We start from the raw sequence: 5,467 nt of genomic DNA on the forward strand, positions 1-5,467 counted from the left end.
TTTTTAGTGAAGATGCTCTGAGACAAAAGGAAAGAAAGCAGCTTTGGATTATACTTTTGGTTCTAAAGCACAAACCACAATACCAGAATCTCTAATAAAAGATGATGGCCTTTTTCACCATTGTTTTGACTGGTGTGGCCATTACACTTGGCATTGCAGCCCTTGTTGGATGAAGAATGTAAGAATGTAAAAATGCATAAACTCAAAAAGGTGAAAAAAAAAAAAAGAATTTTTTGTTAATTTAACTATGATATATGAACATACACCAATATATAAATGAGCTTGAATAGTTTTAGACTTTTATTCCTGTGGATGCAAATATAGAAGGATAGTAGTGAACATGTGGTATGAGTTAAAGAAATTATATGTGGGGTAGAAGAGAAGAGTGAAGAAACAGCTTTGAGTGGTACAGGAATGGTGTATTTATAAATTATAAAAGAAGATAGGCTTTAATAATAAAAATTAAGTTGATGCTCCAATGGTCTAATTTTTGGGTGTTGGATCAGTTTAATATGCGATGGCATGGTGGCCTACAGTAACATAATGGCATGTGACAACTATAGCAGGGATATAAGATTTGTCACAAGTTCATCAAACCCATCATCGATAGCTTATCCCAACAAATTTGGTGACAATAAGGGTTAGCAGATTCAATAAATATTTGTAGGATCTGTGGATCAGACACATGGCCTCAATGTTTAACCATGGTGTTCTTGTAGTCTAGTGTAGCACTAAGGCAGGAAAGAGTACCTAAACCATACGATAGACCTTCCCCCTACTTCATATGAAATCAAGACATCCCTAAATTCCATCAATTGACAAGAGCTGTTTGTGGAATAAGTAAATGTCCTTAAATATCATGGGAATAAGTTATTTTAAGGTTGTCATTTCCCACTTCATGTATACTCTTCTTACTTGGGGTGAAGTTTGCACTATGAAACTATGGCCACTATATCAAGAACTCAATTGGAATCATCCCACTTTCATTCCATTCTTCAGCTATGAAATTTATGAAACCTATCTATCGGATTAGATTGTTATTTGCTCCTGGTGTGCTCGACATTTGATCTCATATTCCACTTACAAGCAGTGAAGTATCTGTTTCTTGTAGACTAACACTGTACATATAGTACTACCCACCATGAATATATATATATATATTATATTTAGTCTATGTTTTGAAACCACAAGCCATAAAGAGCTTGAGATGAAAAACTTCAGCTGAAGTTTCAACAAGTGTCTGAACTTAACAGAAACACTACTTGGGGCCGATGTCCTTGAGAGCACAGATCTGCTCCTCTCCCATGGCAGACATCACAGTCACGACTAGATCCTTCCTCTCTCCAAAACCATCTTTGATCTAAACATTATATCAAAGAGATAATAACATCAAACAGTTCAGTTTTAAATTAAAAGGCAAATAACTTGTCACGCTTGCAGAGAAAAAGCTAAACTTTCAGAAGATGCCACAAATAACATAAGTACAGAATGACAATATATATATATATTTTGTTGTTTGGCTTCCATAAGATGTGCACATAAACCTACTTTCTCAAGCCAAATTTTTGGAAGCATATTTCGACCAATCACCCATTTCCCCATAGCCCTAAATCATTCTAGGAAAGTCCTAACAATCCCAAGACCATAGCTAACTTAATCATTCTAGGAAAATCCTGATCCCAACCACCTTACTATTGGAGAGGACAAGACCAAACACCATCTCAAAACAATATATCAATCCTCTAAGAAATCTAAGCTGGATGGGAGAAGCATCTACCAAAGTTGATATTTAGTTGGTGAATTGGAGGTGAGAACCCATTGGACTATCTTGATATTTATTCATGTCAGCCTATGCTCTACAGAAGTCCATAGATTGTAACAACAAATATATGATAGAACACATGCACATCAGAGATAACACAAAGATAGCTGATAAAGACATGTCAGTAATTTTTCAATTGAAGGATCTCAAGTAAGTGAGCTTGTGCTCCCCTAAGATCTAGAATTCCATATTGTTGTGAATCTCCTTAACCCTCAAGTTCTTCAACATTTCTTTGGCCTGCACACACCCAAATGATACAGGATGATAACATGAACAGAAAATAAGCAAATAAGAATTGAGAACTAAAACAATATCCTATTTTCTTACCCTTTCCCAATCAATCTGGCAGGGATCCCTCACATTCTAGTTGGTAAGTAAGAAGTCCAAAGTTACTTACAACTCAAACCTGAACTCATCCCTGATTTAGAAGCTCAAGTTCAAGTTGATTTGTGCTTGGGTTGAGAGTTGATCCAAGGGTGGGTTCACTTCAACCAGCCAAGGTTGGTTGGAGCCCGAGTGCTTATGCATTTGCTTCCATTTCACCAAACAATTCTAAGGTTTAGATTCTGTTGAGATTCCATATGAAGTTCAAAAAAATGAATCAACAACGAGACATGTGCCATAGGGCAGCCAGGGGCCAGGGCATCAACTTTAGATGCATGCAACGAGTGAGGAGTAATAAGAGTTGAAGATTGAGACAAAAAGATAATTGTAGTATTTTCATCCAAGAAAGAAAAAAAGTGGTATGGCCACTAGGGGATTTGAGACAGAAAGACCATAAAAGCGAGCTTCCAGGAAAATTCAAGCTTGAAATTTAAAACTTTAAACACACAAATAACAATAATAGATTGCATCCAATTACAAAACAAAAAGAAAAAACATTAATGACTCCTTAAATTCTCAATTATAACATTAGTTGATATTGACATAAATCAACAAATACCCATCAACAATAGCTAATAAAATCAAATTCACAAAATCAAATCTAATAGATAATAATACCCAAATATTTTCCAGTCCTATGAAACCATAGATGAAAACAAAGAATTAAAATGGAAAGTAGATTGATTTTCATCTCTCCTCGTGGGAAGTGCAGAATAAATTCTTTTCACACCCCTAAAATGGTGTGTTCCAAATCTGGATAGTAGGAAGACGGCTCATAATAATTCTACAACAATAACAACAAAACCTTATCCCAAAGATATAAACGAATCATGTTCTTCCATGTAAAGAAAATTTTAAAATAAAAAACAAGTTCATATACACATAATGAAGAAGGGGTTACAAAAAAACCAAAAAAAAAAAAAAAAAAAAAAAAGGATACCTTCAACAAAACTCCCCTCCTTTGAGTCCAAAAAGGATCCCCTTGGATGGATTGTAAGGTTTCAGATGTTATGAGACGATCCACATATAAAACAAGATGATCACCCATTCCCTCTACAAAATTCCCCTCCTTTGAGTCCAAAAATTTCTCTTTTTGACCTCTAATTACTAATAAGCAGATAGAGAAGATGAATGCTTTAAAACCCCTATTATAATAAAAAAAAAAAAACTCAAATTCTTTGTTCCAGCAGCTCTGTTAAACCAGAAATTAAAATCAACAAACAACAACAACAAAAAGCCTAAGAAAATACTTCAAATCCATTATAAAACTTCCAATACATCTAATTTGATTCTTTCAAACCCTAAAATACCCAAAATTTTAACAAAAAATTTGATTTTTTTCTCCTTTCAAAACAAGAAAAGCTCCACAACTATAAAAGGTTTTAAAAAAATGTAAAAAAAATCATAACACAACTCAATCGTGAATATCAAACCCAATAAATCCATTATTTCGCTGAAAATCAGAGCTAATCGAATGAATCCTTCTAGAGAAACAATCATAGAAAGAGATTCAAAGGAAAAAAAATTGAAAATTGCATCAAATCATCTAATGTACCTTAAATGCTCTTCTTCGATCGCGTGGTTGGTCTTTGTTTTGAGCTTCAAAGAAAGAACTCAACGATGCTTTGAAGCCCGTCAAATAGGAAGAGTTCAATATATACTGAAACATGAGAGAGAGAGACAGAGAGAGAGAGAGCTTACCTTGCAATCCAGCTTGTCGAAGTAATCTCACAACCACTCACAGATGAGAGAAAACGGGAGAGAATGAAAGAGAAGAAGGAATGAGGGGGAAAATGAGGGAGGGAAAAGGATTTTCGCAGCTCTTCTTCGCGAGTCAAATTTCGATCCGTAAGGTAGTATATTTTAATGGCGGATTTTTTTTCCGCTGCCCTTTCTAAATAAATTGAGGGGAGAGTATTACATAAGTACCTGTAACGGCGAAAAAAATTATCCGCTGCCAAATATATACCATACTGCAGCTGAAGGAGATATCCGCCTCTATAAACTGACGTTATAGATCAAAAATTATATATAAATTTTTTTTTTTTATTTTTTTTAGTAACAAATACATTAATCCGCTATTATATTAAATTTAAAAAAAAAATTTAATAAAGACAATTCACTAAATCGAAGTTTTTATATAAAAAATTTTGATTTTTTTTAGTGGCGGATACATTAATCCGCTGTTATATTTAATTTTTAAAAAAAATTTGATAAAGAAAATTCAATAAATCGAAAAAAAGAAATTTTGATTTTTTTATAGTGGCGGATATATTAATCCGCTGCTATATTCAATTTAAAAAAAAAATTGATAAAGAGAACCCTCTAAACTGAATTTTTTTTATTAAAAAAAATGATTTTTTTTTTAGTGGCGGATATAGTTTTCCGCTGCTATATGTATTGAATAAACAAATACTGCTTAGGGTGAAATTTGGTGCGTATGCATAGGTCCCTATAGCGGCGGATACAATTATCCGCTGCAAAAAAATGCACTTATAGAGACGGATAAAATTTTCCGCTGCAACAAATCTACCTATAGAGGCGGATAAAATTATCCGTTGTTATAAACCGCCGCTATAAATCAAAAATGTTGTAGTGTTATGGGATTTGACATTCTCGAAACATATAGAAATCACATTGTTTTGAAGACACTCTTCAAGGTGAAAAAGATGTATCTTCTCACCTTTGGAATCGATACATTTTTTTCTATATTTTGGAAGATTTCTTTGTGTTTTGGGTTTGGTTCTCTGCTCAAGAAACAATAGCAGTTCAACTAGAATCTCGAATATTTCCTTGGTCATGGTTTGTTCTCCTTATGGTTATGGGCAAACATCTTTATATGTATGGTTTTATAGTTCCATTTTATTTTCTTCACTTTATTAGTCTCTTGTGGATAATTGAAGTCATAAAGTAAGTTACTTAGAGAGAAATGAGAGGGAATTTGTGTTGGGAAATGTTGAAAAGGGCACAAATTGTTGACAAGTGAACTAAAAATCACCAAATGTGAGTTGCTCTATTTATTTGGCTTCCAGTTCAAACCAGCTTTAATGGAGGCCTTATAATGATAAGGGTAGATTCTTGACCATGTGTTGCGAGGAGACTTGGCAAAGATTGACTCCAAAAGTCATCTTATTGAGGGATAAACCATTGATATTGACTTACTAAAATTTTGACTGCTATGTTTATGCCTTGTGTATTTGTGTTATATATATAGTTCCTTCAACTTCTTCATCTGCAACCAAAGTTCCTTGAACCAATATA

General features: G+C 33.7%; 1 long non-coding RNA gene across 3 annotated transcripts; it reads right to left on the reverse strand.

Moving 5' to 3' along the window:
- Window positions 1–407: 407 nt before the first annotated feature.
- Window positions 408–4,167, reverse strand: LOC147404950 (uncharacterized). 3 transcript variants are annotated; one of them, XR_015178004.1, is made up of 4 exons: window positions 3,908–4,167; window positions 3,762–3,829; window positions 2,150–3,351; window positions 408–2,059 (listed from the first exon to the last, which is right to left on the reverse strand). It is a non-coding gene; the product is annotated as an uncharacterized LOC147404950 (long non-coding RNA). The 3 variants fall into 3 exon arrangements; XR_015178003.1 differs by having other exon boundaries at window positions 408–3,313; XR_015178002.1 differs by having other exon boundaries at window positions 408–3,351.
- Between the last annotated feature and the right edge of the window lie 1,300 nt (window positions 4,168–5,467).

Source organism: Akebia trifoliata, chromosome 4, assembly GCF_017979445.1.
Source record: "Akebia trifoliata isolate Shusen 1 chromosome 4, ASM1797944v1, whole genome shotgun sequence".
NCBI classification, from domain to species: Eukaryota; Viridiplantae; Streptophyta; class Magnoliopsida; order Ranunculales; family Lardizabalaceae; genus Akebia; species Akebia trifoliata.